The 22720-nt window shown below is 41.6% G+C and overlaps 1 pseudogene; it reads left to right on the top strand.

Moving 5' to 3' along the window:
* The first annotated feature begins 4241 nt into the window (after positions 1–4241).
* LOC132226219 (calcyclin-binding protein-like) lies at positions 4242–5005 on the top strand (annotated as a pseudogene).
* Positions 5006–22720: the final 17715 nt, after the last annotated feature.

Genomic DNA, 22720 nt, shown 5'->3' with positions numbered 1-22720 from the left:
CAGATTATTACATTTGTTCCTTTTTTTTTCCCCCCATAACTCCCCTCCTCCCAGTTCCCGCCCCACCCTCCGCCCTCACTCCCCACCCACTGTCCTCATCCATAGGTGCACGATTTTTGTCCAGTCTCTTCCCACATCTCCCACACCCCTTTCCCCCCCAAGAATAGTCAGTCCATTCCCTTTCTATGACCCTGATTCTATTATAATCAACAGTTCATTCTGTTCATCAGATTATTTATTCACTTGATTCTTAGATTCACTTGTTGATAGATGCATATTTGTTGTTCATAATTTGTATCTTTACCTTTTTCTTCCTCTTCCTCTTCTTAAAGGATACCTTTCAGCATTTCATATAATCCTGGTTTGGTGGTGATGAACTCCTTTAGCTTTTCCTTATCTGTGAAGCTCTTTATCTGACCTTCAATTCTGAATGATAGCTTTGCTGGATAAAGTAATCTTGGTTGTAGGTTCTTGGTATTCATCACTTTGAATATTTCTTGCCACTCCCTTCTGGCCTGCAAAGTTTCTGTTGAGAAATCAGCTGACAGTCGTATGGGTATTCCCTTGTAGGTAACTGAGTTACTTTCTCTTGCTGTTTTTAAGATTCTCTCTTTATCTTTTGCTCTTGGCATTTTAATTATGATGTGTCTTGGTGTGGTCCTCTTTGGATTCCTTTTGTTTGGGGTTCTCCGCGCTTCTTGGACCTGTAAGTCCATTTCTTTCACCAGGTGGGGGAAGTTTTCTGTCATTATTTCTTCAAATAGGTTTTCAATATCTTGCTCTCTCTCATCTTCTGGCACCCCTATAATTCTGATGTTGGTACGCTTGAAGCTGTCCCAGAGGCTCCTTACACTATCCTCGCATTTTTGGATTCTTTTTTCATTTTGCTTTTCCCGTTGGATGTTTTTTGCTTCCTCGCAATTCAAATCATTGACTTGATTCTTGCGCTCCTCTGGTCTGCTGTCGGGCGTCTGTTTAATATTCGTTATTTCAGACCGTGTGTGCTTAATTTCTAGTTGGTTCCCCAATATAAGATCGAGGGTCTTATTAGTTTTCGTGTAGATCTCATTAAGTTTATCGGCAGCTTCTAAACAGTTCTTGAGAGACCTTAAAAGTGTGGTTCTGAACTCTATTTCTTCCATTGACAATTTTGTCCTGTTTCTTTGTCTCCGCATTTTGTTATGCTTCTTTGGTGCACCCCCTAGTGGTCTTTGTTCGCAGTCTTATAGATAAATCTTGATTGTTGTAGCTAATTCCAGGGAGGGTTTGACCTCCAGGCCAAGTGGCTATGAGAATCAGCTGTGTCAGCAGTGAGAGAACTTCTGTCCTCTAGGGAGGTGCTAATCTAGCCTTTGCCCGAGGCTATCCGGCAAATGCCTCTGTGCAGGGCTTGGGCAGGGCGGGTCGAACAGGATCAACAGGGTGGGCCGGAGAGAGCAGTTATGGCGGCTCTCAGTCCTGTCCCCAGGGGCTCTGCCTCTCTGAGTTCCAGCACCCGCTGCGAAGCTCGGAGAGAAAGCTGCACTCGCTCTGACCGAAGCCAGACAGTTCCGCTTCTCCCGTTTGAGCCTGGGTCCCTAAAGACTCGCCTGTATCTGGAGCTCAGAGTCTGCGACTCCCTCCCGATTGAAAACAACAACTGCGCCCTCCGCCGCCAGCCCGCTCCGTGCACTCCGCACCTCAGAATTTGACTTCAGCACTGCGCCTCCTCTGAGTGTCCGTATGCGTTTCTCTTTCCTCCTAGTTGTAGGACTTCCACTCAGCCAGCGTTCCTGTGGTTCTGGGTGATGTCCCTTCCGTTTTTTGGTTTCACTTTTGAAGTAGTTGTTCAAAGCAGCAAACTCCGGCGTTAACCTATGCCGCCATCTTGGTTCTCCTCGCCACTTGAATTTTAATCCCCCTTACCCTCCATCAGGGGCTCTCAGGTGACTTGGGACCTCCAAAAGCAATCACCTGAGACTAAAAATAGAAACAACACCACCTATATAGAAGCAGAAATTAATATTTTGTCTACTCAGATGTACACTGGAGATATCCAGACAGCTGCTAGATAACTCCTCAGTCACTGTCCTAAGACTTAGTCCACGGCCTCCATCAGATTAGACACCAGGGCAAAAGAAAGTCTTAGAAGTCTTCACAAATATAGGCTCACAGGTAACCTTCACTTGTCCTATTTGCTGGAAATGCAATTTAGGTAAAGATATAAAGTGGAGATAAACCAGTGAGTTACTATTACTATATTTTATTGACTCATGACTAAAATTGTAGAATGAAAGCTGTAACATCTCTGTTTGCATCTGCCTGTATGTTTATGTATGCATGTATACTACATGTATGTGATATTTTTCCATCTGTGAATATTACCAATTTAATTTATAAACATCCCCAATGGGGTTCTATTAGAATTAGCTTAGAAGGAAATAAATACTTACATAAATGAAGTTTTCCTAAAACTCTCAGAAATATAGAAATTAACCCAAGTTTTTTGTTGTTTTGTTTTTTAATTCACTTGATCTAGGATATTCTTTGGTAAATAAAGGTAGTTTTAAAATTATTTTTGTAAAATAAAACAGGGATGTCTTCAGAGTTTTTAGCATTAAATGTAATGCAGATGTACATTGTTTTCTTACCAAGATTTACTAATCAAACATGCTTATATGATTTCTACTACATATTTATGATTATAACACTATAAATCAAACCTCAGAACAAAATGTACAATAAAAAGTAATTTCTTGATGCATGTCGAACATGATAAGTAAAACCAAAAAAAGGAAAGAGCCATAATTTTAAATTTAGGCCTTTGTTTGTTTAATTTTTTATTGATACTTTCCTGATTTGTCAACAAGAAAAATAATTTAAGATAATGGCTTGTTTTGTTTAATGTTTCCTAAAACTTTTATAAGCAATTAAAGCATAATTATAAGAACAACTGAATTAAATAGATTAAAATAGGATACAAATTTATAAATAAACTTTTCAACAATTATGATTTATACTATGCCTAAAAATAATTATAAAAAGCTTTTTGATAACTTGAACCTTAAAGCTATACTGTTGAAATAATGATGAGTATTCATTGAATATCCAGATCATTTCCAAGTAAGATGACATATTAATAAGTTAATTGCTGAATATAAGTAAAGTTTATTTACTTTCGGCATCTTGTTTTTATATGGTACATAGAAGCTAAAATATATGGGTCTGTTAATAAATATGAGAATCTTTACGATGAAAAAGACATATGCCTTTATGTAAAATGTGTTCAGATATTTGCTATAGAATAATTGTGACAGACAGTTCATAATTGTCCGCTTCTAGTTTTCATTGAAAATTAAGATTATTAATAGTTAAAAAGTCTAAATTGTAAATAAGTCTACTAGAAGTAATAAGAGTTAAGAAAAAAACCCTCTACATATAAGGAAAAGAAGATGTATTTACAATAAGAAAGGCATGAAGTATGTATTTTTGTTAGGGGAAAAGGAGAGTAATTTTGTCTGAATGTAGAACGACTGTTCCAGAATGAGAGAATAAAAGAGTATCACAAAAATGAATAAATTAAAAACTATTTTTGGAAGGTGTTTGAACAAGGAATCACGAAAAGGAATTTTTTCTTGTGTGGCCAATGCTGCCCAACATTGGATGGATTTATTTGTATGAGTTTTTAAAAAATTAGTCTTGGTATTAATAGTACACAGATGCAAGATTAGAACTTGGTTTTCCCTCTTTGAAACAAAACCATTTTCTTAGATTATTAGTCTGCTCTTAATAAGAAATTGTGAAAAAGGTTTTCCTTTGCCCTTTAATTTATCTGCCCAGGAAACCAACAGTTTGCATCTTAGAGAAGTTCCTGTGCTTCGTGCTGTCTTTATCAGGTCTTGGGTTACTTAAGAAAATCAAGTAAGTTTGTTTTGTATTTGATTTACTTTTAACATCAAGTAAAAGAGCTAAGTTTTAATAACTAACTTTCTGTATTTGCCTTGGAAATCTCTGAATTGTCACTTTGGTTAAATGGTAAGTATGGTTTCACAGGGACCTGTGATCCTATGAAGTCAAGTGTTCACACCTTTAGACATTTTTGACAACTTTCCAAAATCCAATTCTAACTGGAGTCTGACATCAAACTAAGATTTCCCAGAGCACTCCTGGAAAATCTGTCACCTTGTAAAAGAGAGATGTTGGGCTAATTAGGTGTCTTTGCTATGCACAGTTGTGTGGGCAGCGCTGTCAACTATGAAGTGATGAAGGAGCCCATGGGCACTGCTACTCAAGCTGGGGCAGCGTTTCCTGCTCATCCCCAGGCACGCTGCAGCTTGGGCCTTGCCCAACACAACCGGACCCTGGCTTCAGCTGGGGAAGAGCTACGGAAGGATCTAGAAGAGGAGAAGGTGCTTCTGGAAAAGGTAACTGGAAAAACAGTACATGATGCTCTTACAGCTGGAAAATCTAAGACAGACCGAAATCAAGAACAAGATGCAGCAGAAATTACAGAGGAAAGAGAACCTGTGGACAATGAAAACCCAGCTGTGGTGACTGCGCCCATTACGATGGGATATACAGTGGGAATCAGTAATTGTGGGTGGGAGCAGCCAGACGAGTTTGTGAGAATCTACATTACCTTCACTGGAGGTCATCAGAGACCAGGCTTGGGCATGTCAGAGAGAGAGCACCTGACCTTTTGGTAAATAGTTTAAATGGGAATATTTACCCCATGAGTATGAACCTCTTGAAACCCATCTCTGTGGAAGGCAGTTCCAAAAACGTCATGACAGACATGGGGATTATCTTGTGTAAAAAGAAAGCAAAAAAACACGAAGTAGGACTTCCCAACTGGAGTTGAAAAGGGAAAGAAAAGCCTGCCTCTGACTCTGAAACAGGCTAGTGAGGGGTTGATGAATGTTGCAAGAAAATGTATGAAGATAGAGATGATGATAGGAAACAAACTATTAATAAGGCTTGGGTGGAACCAAGAGAGAAACAAACCAAAGGAGATGCAGAATTTTGAGATAATGCTACAGAGCCTCCTCTTTAAGTAAAGGCAATAAATCTTCCACTTTTTGCTGGAAGATTTATTTAAACAAAATATGCTTATTAAACACTTCCTCTAAAGATGGTCCTTCAGTAACCTGATCATTTTGTTCAAGAAAGGGTAATACTGCCTTCTCATGTGAAATGTATAAAAGCAAGTTTGGCCTAGTGCAAAGGCCACAAGGTGAGCATTTTTGTTTAGCTAAGAGGTAGAAAACAAAAGTTATTGCTTACCTTTAAGTTCTTGACATCAGCTTCCACCAATGTCAGAATAAGTAAAAATTAAACCTGAAATTTTGCATAAAAAAGTGATAATAAATCTTCTTAGGTTATATGTGCATGGATCTATGATACTAATATAGATATTTCAGAAATTGTATGAGGTTATTAGACATTTGCAATACTGATCCTGGCTGGGTAACTCAGTTGGTTGATAGGCCAAGATTGTGAGTTCTATCCCTGTTCAGAATGAATCAAACAATGAATGCATAAATAAGTGCACAACAACTCTCTCTCTCTCTCTCTCTCTCTCTCTCTCTCTCTCTCCCTCCCTAAAATTAATAAATTAAAAAAATAAGAAATTTGCAATACCCTTGTTGTCCAGTTATTATGTTAAAATGTTGCATGCCACAGAAATAACTAATTATTCTTTGTCAAATGACCTGTCATCAGAACTTTAAGCAAGGCCATTTTAAGCCCTTCGCCTTTCACAGACAGTTACTGTTTTACCCCGATTCTCCCCTGAAAGCAGTTTATGCGTGAGAATGACCCATGATGGCATCACTGGAATAATTCTGAGACCATGCCACCAGGTTGAGGAAGAATTTCTAGAGCTAACGAAGAAGCTGATGGATTCATAAAATGCTAACCCAACATCAAGCAGAACAAGAATTAATTCATGGGCCTGAGTGAACTGATAAGGATGACTATAATTTTTAATGACCTTTATTTAAAACATTGCTAGTTCTTTAATGTTTTGTTTTCCAGATTTAAGGAAACCCTTTTTTTTTCATTTTAAACTATTGTAACTTATAGCAATATTGTAAACTATACCTTTGTAAACAGAGTTGAAACATTTCTTTTTTCTTCCTATATGATCTCTCTAGAATGAGAAAACTCTTAGCATTCTTATTTTCATAGCAATGTAGTTATTTGCCTAAGTTCAATAAGCATCTGTTCTTCTTGTAACAAGACACAATTGTTACCAGGGCTTAGATTGGAATGACATGTTTGCGAATGATGTGCATCAAATCAGACGTGACCGGACAGCGTTAAGGAACAGAAGTTGGCTTTAAGGAACCAGTGCTTATAAAGCCCCCTTTGGAAGAGCTGGCCTGCATTTGGCTTACAGGGTTCCCCACTTTGCAGGTGAGTAAGGATATTTTGGGAGCAGTGAGAAAAGAAGAATTCAGCCAAATTAGTATGCATTACAGGCGAAATGAGGTAGTGTATTCTTGGCTTGATTTCCTAGCTTTTCAAAGTCCAATCTGGGATTCCTTCTGAAAAGTTCTAGCAAAACAAACTCAAAATGGACCATGCAAGCTCTTGGTGCACTGATGTGAATAATCAGGCCAAGTTTAATGAGACCAGACATAGTTCTCAAACAAATTAGTCTTACTTTGCTTATCTTTGATAGAAATGGAGGTGATTATAGAAAGAAATTTTTTTTTTGTTTCAATGAAAAAACAATAGTGCACCCTTGAAGGTTCTGTCCAGCTCATTTTGCCAGTTCTGGCTAAGTCCTGAACTCTTTTAGTTTCTTCCAATATCCAGCTATAACTCAAAATTAACACTTCCAAATTTTCCTCCTTGATTTGGAACTGAAACTGCCCTTTTCACAAAGCTATGCAAGCTAAAGCTGGATTGCTTGATATAAATGTGAAAAAAAAAAAAAAAAAGACTACAGCCCTGGCTGGTGTGGCTAAGCGGTTAGAGCATTAGCCCTCCAACCTAAGAGTTGAAGGTTTGATTCTCTGTCAAGGGCTTGTATCTGGGTTGCAGATTCTATCCCAGGTGGCTGCATGCAGGAGGCAACCAATTGATGTGTCTCACATGGATGTTTCTCTCACTTTCTCTCTCTCTCCCTCCCACTCCTTCCATTGTACTTTCTCTAAAAACTTCAAGGGGAAAAATATCCTTGGGTGAGGATTAACAACAACAACAAAAAAGACTACAACAGATGACATCTGGGCAGCCTCCATGCCTTCTGCTGTATGTGCCACTCGGAAAGTTCACTGGAACACTGATGCCATCCCCAGCAGCATCAAACAGCAAACCAGAAAGATTCTTCAGGTGCTCACTGCCATCCTGACTTCCACCATCTACAGATGCTTCAAACTCAAGCTTAAAAATCATGACTGGCTGTCCTCTGCATGCAGATACTAGGTTTCTAACAATTAATCTTTGTTTTTCTTCTATTTTCATTAAATATCTGACTGCTAGCAAGGTATCATTTTGCTAATTGAATCTTATTTTTCTTCAGTACCATTCAAATCCCTGTACAAATCTTAAGGACTTGTGGCCATTACCTCAAGAACTTTGGTTTTAAGGAAGAAAATTGAAGAGATAACACAATTCACTTGACTTACTAGGTTATTCTCCTGAGCATAAAATAACTCATTATGGGAAAAACAATCTTAACCCAAAGCATGCCTGAATAATGGTGGGAATTTAGAGATTAGAGGCAGAAGTGTCGGGCTTTCCTGGTGACCTCAGTTCATATTTCTGACTTCCCACCAAGATGACTCCTTCTCAACACTAAGCCTTTGCACGTGCTGTTCCCTTGGCCAGGAATTCACCCCCTCCTCCCCATTCCTTTACCTAGTTCACTTTTGCTCATCCTATAGGTAGCGGAAGCAGTACTTTCTCAGGGAAGCCTTTGGTGACCTCTCTGACTAGGTCAGATTCTTCTAACTTAGGCTCTCAAAGCACCATGGCCACTCCTTCTTAGTACTTGTCACAGTTTCAATTTTTTATATATTCATGTGGCTATATGATTGTTGACCATCTCCTATACTAGATACCAAGTTCCATGAGGGTAGCAGTGATGCCTGCTCTTGGTCATTTGTATCTGTAGAACATGGCACCTTACCTGGTACACAGTGACGCCCCTCCCCAAACAGTTGTTGAATGAATGCACTAGGGATTGTCAATGACTTGAAGCATTTACCTTTCTACTGTCTCCAGCCCCCATGCCATACTGGAGGCCAAGGATATACATCCTTCTCCTTCTACAGAAGCCTATAAAAGTAAAAATGTGATAGAACAAAGCAAAGATTTAAAATAGTGCCTCCTTTCCTATTCCTTCAAATATCTCCTTTCCGAACTGACGCAGTGAGACCTGCACATGCATGTGCCGCCTCGGCAAGGAGCCCTTACCAGCCTTAGCACAACATTCCTTGGGACTCACTTTGAATAACACACGCATAAGCAAACTGTGACCAAACTCGTGGGTCCGAGCTCGCCATTAAGGCCCACAGCACTAGGACGTTGTCCTCACCAGAAGTTTATTAGCATCGTCTGCAATATTGAACTAGGACTCCCTATCTCCTTAAGCAAAGGTTAATCTGGACTGTTTCTGTTTGTTGTTATTGTTTTTTGCATTGGAAAAAGGTGAGATCTTGGCCATTTAAAAAGGTTTTTACCTCTTTTCGACACCCTATGGGCCATGATGGTCACATACAGTCATTGCTGGGCCCACCTCTCCCCAGGAGGTCTTTCTAAAAAAGCTGAAAGACAACACTCTGGCCTCAGACCAAATGTGGAGCGAAAATGGCCTCCCTTCTTGGCAGCTCCTCTGTCCCGCTGACAGCAGCCCAGCTTGTGGAGGCATCTGGTATCAGGACTATCTTGGGCTCCGGTCCTGGGAAAAATGTTCTCTGCTGCTTTTGTGGAAAAAGAAGAAAGCTTTAAAGACTGTGTGTGTGTGTGTTTGTGTTTGTGTGTGTGTGTGTGTGTGTAATATTTTATGTCAAATATATTAAAAAACCTTAGAACTAACCAAATGGATATCATTCTAGAAATAGTATCTGATCTTTGTGATTCAGACTTTTTATAACACTTAAGGTTGAGGAACAGAGATGGTTACATCAAGGTTTTATTATTTATTTATTTTAAATCACTGCAGTCATTTGGGAGGAGTGAGGGTGAGAAAGCAGGTCATAATTTAAGTTGTGAGCTAAACATTTTCCATGCAGTTTACTATGAAGATTAAGGAGTTAGGACTTGGGATTTTCAACCCAAATAGACTGCATTCTTCTTCCAAGGGGCAATCAAGAGGAAAGAATGTGATATACAGTGATTAAGTGTGTGGGCTTGGGTGTTGGTCAAAAATCTCAGGTTATTAGTGTGTGACTTCTGGACAATTACCTCTCTGAGCCTATCTGCAAACTGGGAAGAGTAATTCCTACTTCGCAGAGTTGTAAGCGCTATTTGATGCAATACATGTAAAATGCTCAGCCCAGTTTAGGCACACATTAAGTGCCCAATAAGTGGGGGCTTTTATTATAATTACTATTTCTACAAAATGCCCACACCAACCGTGATGCTTCCGGGCAGTTCTCTTAGGTTGACAAGAGGAATCCAGGCTGTAGTGTCCAAGAGGAGGGTGCAGTGGTTCAGGAGGCAGAGGGAGCCCAGGCTAAAGTAAGTTAATAGCAACCACATTTGGATAGTGTTCATTTCACAACATGCATTCTTCTTCCTCTCTCCCCGACAACTTCTGTTTTTGTTACAAAAACCTGTGGGTAGATGATGTTAGCCTAGTTCTTAAATAAGAAAACTGAGGCCCTGGGAGGTTAAGTGACTGGACCAAAGTTGCACAGGGAATGAATGACAGAATTGCAGAAGCAGGACCTAAATTCAGGCCTTCTAATTCCAAATTAGAAGGTTCTATTAGGGGTTCTATTACACCACAGAAGTAAAAGTTCAACCAGAATGAGAATTAGAAACTTAAAAGTATGTATTCTACTTGTATAAAAAATTATTATGCTATCTTTTGTTGGCTTGACATGGAAGTTTGAAAATTTCAGATGATCACGTTCATTTGCTCCCCCCAACCCCCTTGGGGGATGTGTTTCTTCAGATGAAAAGATACAGAAGGTTAGATATGTAAGGAGCTTGTCCAAATTCAGTGGGCTGGGTCAGGGAGCTGGTGACGGTGCAAGCCAGACCTGCCCTCCACGGAGAGCCCCTCTATGGCCCTGAAAAGCCTCGTCTATGCAGGAACAAGCACCCACTAAATTCTCAATGAGTGCAAATAGAATATAATAGCTAACAGCTTGTATTTACATGCATTTTCTCACTTAATCCTTAAGATAACCCACCAGACACATTATAAGCTATGGAATGTTCTGCCTGAATCTAACGTCCACGCCAGGCTTGCTGATTCTTAATGTGGTGCCCTTTCTGGTACTAATTGGTTTTGGTGTAGATCAATAAAAACCAAGATTTCAAATCAAGCACAAAACTAACCAACAAACCAACAGATCCCAGAAACCAACCAAAAAGCAAGAACAGCGATGAATGAGATCTGGATGGCTCCTCTGTAGCTCTCCTTGCAACTCTAGCTGATCAGTACACAGCATGTTCTTCCACCAGGAGGTCTGCACCCTCAACCTTAAAGTAAACTGACGCATGCCATGTTGATGCTGCATTGGAACACATGGCCTGTAGAAACTCAATGATCTCAAATTAATTTGTATTAAAGGAGGCCAACAGGTTTTAAAGAGTAGTTTGCTTTTGATCCCTGACTGCAAGTAAGCACCTTGGAGCCAGTTTAGCTTCTTTCCCTCTTATCGGGGCTCCCTCTCTTTCCCCTGGGGTATAGCCCTTATTAAGGACTGTGTGGTCCTTTGTCCTCGAGTCAAAGGCTTTTCCAGCTCCCATCTTGAACCATCAAAAATTCCTTAACTTCCTTTCAGCCTATATAAAAATCACTTTATTATTCTGTCTGTCTCTTATACATACACTGAACCTCTTGACAACAGTTCCATTCAGGGGAAAGCTGAGATTGTAAACATTTCATAGAAGCAGTGGGTGATGAAAGCATTAGTGTAGCTACTGAACTGCTCCTTAGGGGGGCAATATTTGGTTCCAGAACTCTAAGAAGTTTTTCATTGCATAATGCACTTACTAGGAGTGCAGCATGTCAGCTGATGGCATTGCCACATAAGTGTTTCTCCTGAAGAGGCAGGAGATGAGAGATAAGAAGGGTTACAGATAGGTCCAGACAGAGCTGGCAGCAAATGTGAGAAACATTGGATTGAAACACATTGAGCATCTCTGTATCTGTGAAGCAAGTGTCATGGTCAAGGATGGCCAAAGAGAGAACCTGGTCTTCCTCTTGACCACAGACTAGAGCAAAGCTGTTTTTTTTCCTGTTCTGTGAATTGGTAAGGGGAAAAAGACAACCACAGGCTAGGCTATTGACAAGCCAATGAAATATGCTGGGTCTTATCAAGAGGTCTTTTAGCAAGGCAGGTAGTGGCAGGTACTGGTTCTCTGACTTCTCAGAGTCCCTAACCAGTAGACAGCAAGACTCTCTGGCCCTTGAAGGAAACCTCAGGTTTTAATGCCCTACAGAAGGCAGCTCAGTGTAGAGCAGGGTTCTCAAACTTTAGCCTGCCTCAGATCATCTGCAAGTCTTCCGGGCCCCACATCAGAGTTTTAGATTTGCTAGGTCTGGGGTTGAGCACAAGAAGTTGAAATTCTAACAAGTTCCCAAAGGATATTGATGCTGCTGGTCCAGGACCATGCTTTGAGAACCATTGGTCTGGAGGGTGGGGGCGGGGTAGGGGGGGGGGAAGAACTTGAGACTAGGCAGACATAGATTCCAGTCCTGTTCTTCCACTTCCTGTGTGCCTCTGAATGAGCCACTTCACTTCTTTGAGCTTTGGTTTTCTCATCTAACAAAACAAATGATGGCAGATAATGGTAGAGTGGTTAGACATATGGAGTGTGTTCAAATCTGGCCTTGCCACTAACCACCTCTGTGACCTTAAACAAGAGACTTCACCTCTGAATTCCTCAGTTTCTTCACCTGTCAAATGGGGGTAATGATAGCGTCTACCACATAGAGTTGCTGCGACCACAAATATGTAAAACATTTGCAATAGTTTCTAACACATGGTAAACACTGCATAAATGTTCACTATTATGATTTTTTTTGGTAGTTGTGTGAATTACATGAGATAAAGCATGTGAAGTGCCTATGCCATGTCAGGCACAAAGGAAATGCACAGTAACTGTCAATTTCCTCTCTGCAACCCCCCAACAGGGGAGTCAGACTTGTGAATGCAGCCTGAAAGAATGTCCTTTCAGTGGAGATCTAGGTAGAAGGGCACGGTGAAAAAGATAGCAGCGTGAGAATTTTAGCTGTTAGTGAAGCAGTGTGCCACATGCCACCTCATTGTAACCTGACAGGTTTATGCCAGTAGGGCCTCCTTTTGAGCAAAGATCGGCAACTTGGAATATTTAGCCAATTTGTGCCTGGTGCTCAGAAGTGCGGGAAAGGTTTGAGGAACTCCCAGCAGGATGTCGGATGGCTAGCGTTCCATTTCTGGGGGAGAGCTGGGACCACCTATGCATGGCTCCGGGCACACAGACCTCATCATTTAAGGCCATCAAGACTCAGGCTGATTCATTTCCTTCATCCTCACCTGCCCACACAGCTCAAGGCTGCCCAAAATTTCCCCAGAGCTGATTGCTGAGTGCCAAGACAGCTATTTCCATTTAGCTTACTTTCTGGCCATATTCTCCTGCAGTGGCCTATGGATAAAGGGCAGGGTGGAAGGTTAAGTTAAATAAAACTGTCCTTCATCTGCGTTGTATTCAGTGACAATCTAGTGAGCTGCTTTAGGACAAAACATTCAAATATATTTTGCAAAGGCTGTATATTGATAACTCCCCTTTGGATTTTTTTTTTTTTTAAAATACTTAGGCCCTAACCGGTTTGGCTCAATGGATAGAGCGTTGGCCTGTGGACTGAAGGGTCCCAGGTTCGATTCTGGTCAAGGACATGTACTTTGGTTGCGGGCACATTCCCAGTAGGGGGTGTGCAGGAGACAGCTGATTGATGTTTCTCTCTCATCGATGTTTCTAACTCTCTATCCCTCTCCCTTTCTCTCTGTAAAAAATCAATAAAATACATTAAAAAAAAATAATTGGTAGTATACTAAAGGCCCTGAGAAATCGTGCAGTAAAGAAATAATGGGTTTTATCCTTAACTGAGCAGTTCTCAAATTGTTTGACTATGGAAACTTTTTTCTTTAAAGCAAGTAACACCTCTTACTAACGGAGAGAACATTCTGTGGCAAATGCTGGGCCAGGCAAAAATTTAAATGTTCAGATGTAGAACTATTTAAACCTTGAGGGCCACTGATCCCTTAAAGGCCATATTTTAGTCTCCAATCATTTTAGTTTATTGTAAGAGTCATACTAAACACTTGTCAGGGGCTGGCTCTCCGAATGTCACTAACACAACCTGTAGCTAAGACTAAGCTACGCTTATTCTCATTGTCGTAAGGCAATAAACAACAGACAGAGCAAGGTCATATTTTATTGAAAATTGGAAGTTTGATTTAAGGTGGTCTTTTAGTGAGCAGGCTTGTTGGGTAAGGATAATGATATAACAGCTTAGGATTGAAAACAGCAAGAAAAAGATTTTGAAGTGAGTAATTTGAAGATCCTTCTGGTTAACTGTCTGTTGATGCTTCCTGTTGAAGAGGTAAAGGCTCTCTTTAGGGAGTTCCTATAATGAACAATCAAGTTATTTGCCTGGGCAAGAGTTTCCTGGATTAGTAAAGGTATACTAATAATAAAGACAAGATGTTAATGTATTGTAGAAAACAAGTTGTTGGGGAGGGGGTTAGAGAGTTTCAATCTTTGGTTCACAAGCTGTGTATATGGGGTAGGTGTTTTCCATTCTCATCCTTAATTTTTGAACTTATTGCATGGATTTTGATTACTCATCTAGTTTATTTTAAATATTTTCTCCAGTCTAGACTGCATCAGGTTACAATGTGAGGAAATTGTGTCAGATTCTATAACTTTGTCATTGTTGAGTTATTGTAATAGAATAAAAGTAGAGGTGCAGTGCACAGATTCATGCACCAGTGGGGTCCCTCGACCTGGCCTGTGGGGATTGGCCGAAACCAGCAGTGCAAGAAGCGGCAGGCAGCTGGGGAGGAGCAGGAGTCCAGGCCAGGTTCTGCACCACTCCAGCTCATCCAGGCCCCACTGTACCTGCCACCACCATGGTTCAGGTCTGGATGGGGGAGTGGCATGCAGGGGGAGTATCTGCAGGAGAGGCTCGCAGCAGCTGTGCTCACCAGCCATGAGCTAGGTGTCTGGCACCTTTTGGTCAACTGAGCAGTATTCCCACTGTGGGAGCACTCTTGGGTTGAGTGTCTGCTCCCGATGGTCAGTGTGCTTCATAGCTACTGATCGACTGGTCAGTCAACCGGTCACTGAGGCTTTTATATATATAGACTAGAGGCCTGGTGCACAAAAATTTGTGCACTCGAGGGGGAGAAGGCGTCCCTCAGCCCGGCCTGTGCCCTCTTGCAGTCTGGGACCCCTCGAGAGATAACAACCTGCTGGCTTAGGCCTGCTCCCAGGTGGCAGAGGGCAGGCCCAATTCCTAGGTGCAGCCCCTGGTTGGGCTCAGAGTAGGGCTGATTGGGGAGTTGGGGCACTGCCCCCTGTCATGCACAGAGAAGGGCGGATCGGGAGGTTGCGATGCCACCCTCAGTCATGCTCAGTGTAGGGCCGATCGGGGGGTTGGGGCACCGCCCCCTGTCACACTCAAGGCAGGGTTGATGGGGAGGTTGCGGGGCCACCCCCTGTCACGCACAGAGCAGGGCCAATCAGGGGGTTGGGGTGCTGCCCCCTGTCACTCACAGAGTAGGGCCCATCAGGGGGGTTGTGGCTCTACCCTGTCACACTCAGGGCAGGGCCGATGGGAGGTTATGGCTCTACCCCATCACACACAGAGCAGGGCCCATGGGGGGGGGGGTTGGGGCACCGCACCCTGTCACACACAGAGCCGCAGGGCAATCAGGGGGTTGGGGAGCTCCCCCCTATCAGGCACAGAGCAGGGCCGATCAGGGGGTTTGGGCGCTGCCCCCTGTCACACTGATCCCAGTGCCGGGAGGCCTTGCGGCTCCACTGATCCCGGTGCTGGGAGTCATATTACCCTTTTACTATATAGGATAGAGGCCTGGTGCATGGGTGGGGGCCAGCTGGTTTGCCCTGAAGGGTGTCCTGGATCAGGGTGGGGGTCCCCACTGGGGTGCCTGGCCAGCCTGGGTGAGGGAATGATGGCTGTTTGCAGCTGGTCACACATCCTTCAGGGTGGGGGTCCTCACTGGGGTGCCTGGCCAGCCTGGGTGAGGGGCTGAGGGCTGTTTTCAGGCTGGCGGATGACTGAAGCTCCCAACCGCTCCTTTTTTTCCTTTTTTTAAAATTCTGGGCCAGCTTTAGCTCTGGCTCCAGCTCTGAGACCTCTGCTGCTGAAAACAGGTATCTGGTTTGTTTGGGTTCTATAAATGAAACAATGTATAACTCCAGCTCTGAGATCCTGGCGGGCTGAAAGCAGGTTTCTGGGGTTTTGTTTAGCTTCTATATTTGTAACAATGTTTCAAACTGCAAGCTCAGAGGCCGGCAAGGCAAGTGGGGAACATTGGTTTCCTTCGTCACTGAAGCAAGCAAGCCTCATGTTAGCTTCAAGCTGCCTGGCTGCTGGCTGCCATCTTGGCTGGCAGTTAATTTGCATATCGCCCTGATTAGCCAATGGGAAGGGTAGCGGATGTATGCTAATTACCATGTTTCTCTTTTATTAGATAGGATAATCAGTCTTTCTGACTCCATCCTGCTTCAGTCTGCTCAGTTCCCATGTCAATTAGCAACTTCTGCTTAGTCCTGCCCATAGATAAGCTAACCATTAAAGGAATCTAACCTGTAGCCTAGGAATTACTGAAACAACCTCCCTGCTCAAAACTACCTCCCCAAGGAGATAAGGGTACAAAAATAATGATTGTTTATTAAATATTTATAGGGATCTGGTGACTGAGACCACTGCAACTGGATGTGGTTGACCAAAAGCAAAGATGTTTCATCATCTCCCTTGGACCCTTGCTGGCATCCAGATGTCTGCAGTCATCAATCACCTCCTGATCTCAAACCTCTCTCATTTCTCCCTTTCCTTGACATAATAGAAGCCTGAATTCTATACTTTCTCAAGATGGTTCTTTAGGACTCTAGCCATCCATCGTCTTGGCTTGCTGGCTTTCTGAATTGATTCCCTTTCCTTGCCTTACATCCTTGCCACTAGACTTACTGGCAGTTGTGTGGCAAGCAGTTTGAGCTTTGACTCGATTACAGTACCATTATGTGTCAATGTCAAGATCTCTACTCTCCACCCACACCTTTGTATATCGTGTCATTGCTCACAGATGAACCTCAGAGCACTCAGAGCTGACAAAGTTCTCTTCAGAATGGTTTCATCTGGGGACATATTGATAGCAATGGCATCCATTCGCTTGTTGTATTTTGCTACTTTTTGGAGCAAGGACAAATGACAACTTTGAAATTATGAAGTGGGCCTTTGTTTGTTTCCTGAAGATAGAGCTCTTAGATGTCACCACTTCTAGGCCTAATTCTGTATATGGCAAGAACTACCTGGATTCATGAAAAATCTGAAATACAGACTATATTTTAAAGAAAAAAAAGGACATATAATGGATATAGTTCAGTCCAATATCATCGCTTGGTAATAACCATAATGGAAAATGCATTTAAGTGGATGTATTTAATAGGTTTCTTATTTTATAAATACAAAATAAGAAAGGTCACTGATCACTCAAGCTTTATATTAAATTTTAGGAGAAAATTGATGAATGTTGTCTCCATAGGATCAGAATGTGGATGAACCATAGGTGCGTGAATATCTTTAGTAACAATAAAGTTATATTAAATATGAGCTAATAAATATAACCTCCAATTTAATCCCAACTCCCTGATATTGTACAACCCACTCATGTAATATTTCTTTTTTTTTTAATTAAATCTTTATTGTTCAGATTATTACATTTGTTCCTCTTTCCCCCCCCCCCCATAACTCCCCTCCTCCCAGTTCCCGCCCCACCCTCCGCCCTCACTCCCCACCCACTGTCCTCATCCATAGGTGCACGATTTTTGTCCAGTCTCTTCCCACATCTCCCACACCCCTTTCCCCCCCAAGAATAGTCAGTCCATTCCCTTTCTATGTCCCTGATTCTATTATAATCAACAGTTCATTCTGTTCATCAGATTATTTATTCACTTGATTCTTAGATTCACTTGTTGATAGATGCATATTTGTTGTTCATAATTTGTATCTTTACCTTTTTCTTCCTCTTCCTCTTCTTAAAGGATACCTTTCAGCATTTCATATAATCCTGGTTTGGTGGTGATGAACTCCTTTAGCTTTTCCTTATCTGTGAAGCTCTTTATCTGACCTTCAATTCTGAATGATAGCTTTGCTGGATAAAGTAATCTTGGTTGTAGGTTCTTGGTATTCATCACTTTGAATATTTCTTGCCACTCCCTTCTGGCCTGCAAAGTTTCTGTTGAGAAATCAGCTGACAGTCGTATGGGTATTCCCTTGTAGGTAACTGAGTTACTTTCTCTTGCTGTTTTTAAGATTCTCTCTTTATCTTTTGCTCTTGGCATTTTAATTATGATGTGTCTTGGTGTGGTCCTCTTTGGATTCCTTTTGTTTGGGGTTCTCCGCGCTTCTTGGACCTGTAAGTCCATTTCTTTCACCAGGTGGGGGAAGTTTTCTGTCATTATTTCTTCAAATAGGTTTTCAATATCTTGCTCTCTCTCATCTTCTGGCACCCCTATAATTCTGATGTTGGTACGCTTGAAGCTGTCCCAGAGGCTCCTTACACTATCCTCGCATTTTTGGATTCTTTTTTCATTTTGCTTTTCCCGTTGGATGTTTTTTGCTTCCTCGCATTTCAAATCATTGACTTGATTCTTGCGCTCCTCTGGTCTGCTGTCGGGCGTCTGTATAATATTCGTTATTTCAGTCCGTGTATGCTTAATTTCTAGTTGGTTCCCCAATATAAGATCGAGGGTCTTATTAGTTTTCGTGTAGATCTCATTAAGTTTATCGGCAGCTTCTAAACAGTTCTTGAGAGACCTTAAAAGTGTGGTTCTGAACTCTATATCTTCCATTGACAATTTTGTCCTGTTTCTTTGTCTCCGCATTTTGTTATGCTTCCTTGGTGCACCCCCTAGTGGTCTTTGTTCGCAGTCTTATAGTTAAATCTTGATTGTTGTAGCTAATTCCAGGGAGGGTTTGACCTCCAGGCCAAGTGGCTATGAGAATCAGCTGTGTCAGCAGTGAGAGAACTTCTGTCCTCTAGGGAGGTGCTAATCTAGCCTTTGCCTGAGGCTATCCGGCAAATGCCTCTGTGCAGGGCTTGGGCGGGGCGGGTCGCACAGGATCAACAGGGTGGGCCGGAGAGAGCAGTTATGGCAGCTCTCAGTCCTGTCCCCAGGGGCTCTGCCTCTCTGAGTCCCAGCACCCGCTGCAAAGCTGGGAGAGAAAGCTGCACTCGCTCTGACCGAAGCCAGACAGTCCCGCTTCTCCCGTTTGAGTCTGGGTCCCTAAAGACTCGCCCGGATCTGGTGCTCAGAGTCTGTGACTCCCTCCCGATTGAAAACAACAACCGCGCCCTCCGCCGCCAGCCCGCTCCGTGCACTCCGCACCTCAGAATTTGACTTCAGCACTGCGCCTCCTCTGAGTGTCCGTGTGCGTTTCTCTTTCCTCCTAGTTGTAGGACTTCCACTCAGCCAGCGTTCCTGTGGTTCTGGGTGATGTCCCTTCCGTTTTTTGGTTTCACTTTTGAAGTAGTTGTTCAAAGCAGCAAACTCTGGCGTTAATCTATGCCGCCATCTTGGTTCTCCTCATGTAATATTTCTAAAAAATTATTTATCTTTTTCACTGGTGAACTACTTTTATCTCTAGGTGTTTGAGAGTATTTGGGAAAATAAAAATTCTGGATTAATGGCACAATGGTTTTCAAAGCACAAAAATGTTTCTACCTTACACATTACTAAACTCTTCTGTTAAAAGTTGATATGATTCTATTGCAAAAATAAAAAAGATGTGTATAATGTCTTCGATAGTACAAATGTTGGTATTAGCTTTAATAACCAACTACTGGTTGATTGAAAGCAGGCCTAATTTTGTAGATGGCAAGAATGACATGGATTCATGAAAAATATGAAATACAGACCATATTTTAAGGAAAAAAGGACATATAGTGGATATAGCTTAGTCCAATAACATAGACTTATTAAATTAAGTCCATGCCAATTGCAGCACTATGCTAGGAGTGGAGAATCCAAAAGTCAGGAACAGTGTCAGTCTCTGTACTTGAGCTCATTGTCTAGAAGGGAAGACTGAGATGAAAACATGTAAGTTATAGCATAGAAGGTGCTATCATAGAGGAGGGCACAAAATACTGCACTCAGTAGAAGGTTTCTAGAAAAGATAATGTGTTAGTTGTATATTGCTGCATAATAATTTCCCCAAACAGGATAACATTGAACAATTAGCTTTTAGCATCTCACATAGCTTCTGAAGGTTAAAATACCTGGAGTGGCTTAGCTGGGTGTTCTGCCTCAAGGTCTCAAGTGAGGTTGCAGTCAGACTGTTGGCCAGGACTCCTGCCATCTGAAGATCTGACTGTGGGACGATCCACTTTCAAGATGGCTCATTCACATGGCTGTTGGCAAGAGGCCTCAGTCCTCTGCCACGGGGGTCTCCCCATAAGGCTGCTCATAGTATAGCAGCTGTCCATCACAGAGTGAGGGATCTAAGAGACAGATAGGCAAAAGTCAATGTCTTTTATAGCCTAACCTCCATTGATATTTTATAACTTCCTCCATAGTCTATTGATCATACAGCTCAACCCTGATACAAGTTGGGCAAGATTATACGAGAGTATGAATACTAGGAGACTGGCTCCACAAATATTACCTAAACCTAGTAGAAGTTCCTGGGGAATATGCTTTGACATATTGTTATTTTAAATAATTTTTAGTTAACTGATAACCTTAAGTGATAATTTTAACTGGAATCTGAATGCCTGTATGTAAAAGGAGAATAATAATAGTAGCCAACACTTATTGAAATCCTTGTATACAACAGGCACTGTCAAAGGACTTTCCATGTGTGACCTCATGGAGAGAGAGTACAGCTTAGTGTTTAAACACCTGGATCCTGCAGCTACATAGTCTTCTTAATTTAATTTAATTGAAAAATTTTAATATTGGCATGTTGGGGCAGATTACTTAACCACTCTGTGCCCTGGTTTTCTTATCTGTAGACAAAAGGTATAGCCTTTCTCTCATAGAACTGTCTTGCGGATAAATTAAGCCCAGCCACCAGGCTCTTTTCTGGTTGTTGGAACACCGAGTTTCAGAAACTCAGCTCTTCTTTCTTTATTTTTACCCATGGGGGACTTCAGGGCACAGGCACCACACTGGACTGACCCAGTGGTAAACAAGGAAATCTCAGTTTAGAGTTGAATGTCCTCCACAAAGCAGGCTGGTTGATTCCCATGATGCTGGTCAGCTAGGCTGTATTTTAAGTTGTCAGCCTACTCTTAAGCTTCCTCCTCCTGGAAAATTAAAAAAAAAATGTGAGTCACCCCATGGGCTTTGGGGCAAGTATCTTACTGCTCCCCAGGGGAGGCAGATGTGCTCCGTGGCTTGGATCAACGCATACTTTTTCCACGGGACATTGAAGGCTGGCCAATAGGCCACCTCAGGGTATCCCTCTGACCTCATGCCCTAAGGACTGAGGACATGTCTTTCCTTGGTCCTGGCCCCCTTTGAAGTCCCACCTACTGTTCTCATCTAGTTTAATCTGATTTGTTCGGGCTCTTGTTTTTTACATATTTTTAGCATTGGCCAAAATCTCTCTGCAGGAACTCTCCACCCCCAATATTTCTATCTTCAGAAAATAGAAACTTTGGATATAAGTGCTGGCTCCTCCTTAGCTAGGCTAATTGCCTAAAGCCTTCCCAGGTTACTGTGGGCATGCCATCACATTCGTGCATCGCTGCTCTGGACTGAGAAAACAACTTTTCACACACGAAATGAACAATAGCCCCAGACACGTTTATCTGAATTTGGTTTCAGGGAGCATTTTAGTTCCTTATCTTGGGCAGAGTGATTTAAAAATAAAGTGTAAGAACTTATAATGGCAATAAGGGGGGAAATGTGTTCAGAATGATGTACCCCACTTTCCATCTTCTACTCTGCAAGTAAAGTACAGCATGGAAAATATAGTCAATAATACTGTAATAACTATATATGGTGCCAGGTGGACACTGAAAATATTAGGGGGAACACTTTGTAAAGTATATGATTATTTAACTACTATGCCATATACCTGAAACTAATACAAAATAATATTGACTATAAATGTAATTGAAAAATAAAATTAAATTAAAAACTTCCCTCCTAAAAAATTAAAAATTTTTTTTTAAATTCAATCTTTATTGTTCAGATTATTACAGTTGTTCCTCTTTTTTCCCCCCATAGCTCCCCTCTGCCCGGTTCCCCCCCCCTCTCCGCCCCCTCCCCCCACTGTCCTCATCCATAGGTGCACGATTTTTGTCCAGTCTCTTCCCGCATTCCCCACACCCCTTTCCCCCTCAAGAATAGTCAGCCCACTCCCTTTCTATGCCCCTGATTCTATTATAATCACCAGTTTATTCTGTTTATCAGCTTATTTATTCACTTGATTTTTAGATTCACTTGTTGATAGATATGTATTTGTTGTTTATAATTTGTATCTTTACCTTTTTCTTCTTCCTCTTCTTAAAGGATACCTTTCAGCATTTCATATAATACTGGTTTGGTGGTGATGAACTCCTTTAGCTTTTCCTTATCTATGAAGCTCTTTATCTGACCTTCAATTCTGAATGATAGCTTTGCTGGATAAAGTAATCTTGGTGCTAGAAGTGTTACGAAAATCTTTATTTAGGTAGACTAAAATATTTAAAAAATTCATTATTTATTGACTAAACATACCTTTACTACTTAGGTATCAAGTATACTTTAGCCGAGTCTATGTCTATATGTGATCATCACAAAGGAAAGAGATTTGGAAATCCTATGGAGAGTGTAGAGGTGTTGGAGTTATCAACATAAGAAACATCCAAAACTGTAGATAATTTTTTGAAGAGTTTATTTGAGCCCAAACTGACAACATGTTGAGAAAAAAAGATCTCAGATTCTCCAGAGAATGACCGTTTTGCATTTTTTTAAATACATTTTGAATCAATGAGGGAATGTAAGGAAGATTACATGAAGATGGAAGAAAGCAAGGTACTGGATAGTTAACAAGATTATGTGCTCTCTTGAGGGTGGTTACACCTCTGAGGGGTCTGAAAAAGAGGATTACTCTGGCATTTCAAGGGTGTGTTAACCTAGATGCACAAGAATAGTGGACAGGACTTCATTAAAAACCTTTTACTAAGGAAGTTATAGGCCTAGATTGTGACTACCCATGTGACCTGTCCATTTAAGAATTGATGGCAGGATCACCCTGTGAGGTTACTTTTGGCCACTGAACCTTCTACATATCTCCCTTTTCAAAAACGCACACAAGGAGCACAGGATTCTA

Source organism: Myotis daubentonii, chromosome 2 (assembly GCF_963259705.1).
Source record: "Myotis daubentonii chromosome 2, mMyoDau2.1, whole genome shotgun sequence".
NCBI classification, from domain to species: Eukaryota; Metazoa; Chordata; class Mammalia; order Chiroptera; family Vespertilionidae; genus Myotis; species Myotis daubentonii.
Note: the sequence above shows the minus strand (reverse complement) of the source record. Positions and strands in the feature narration are given on the sequence as shown.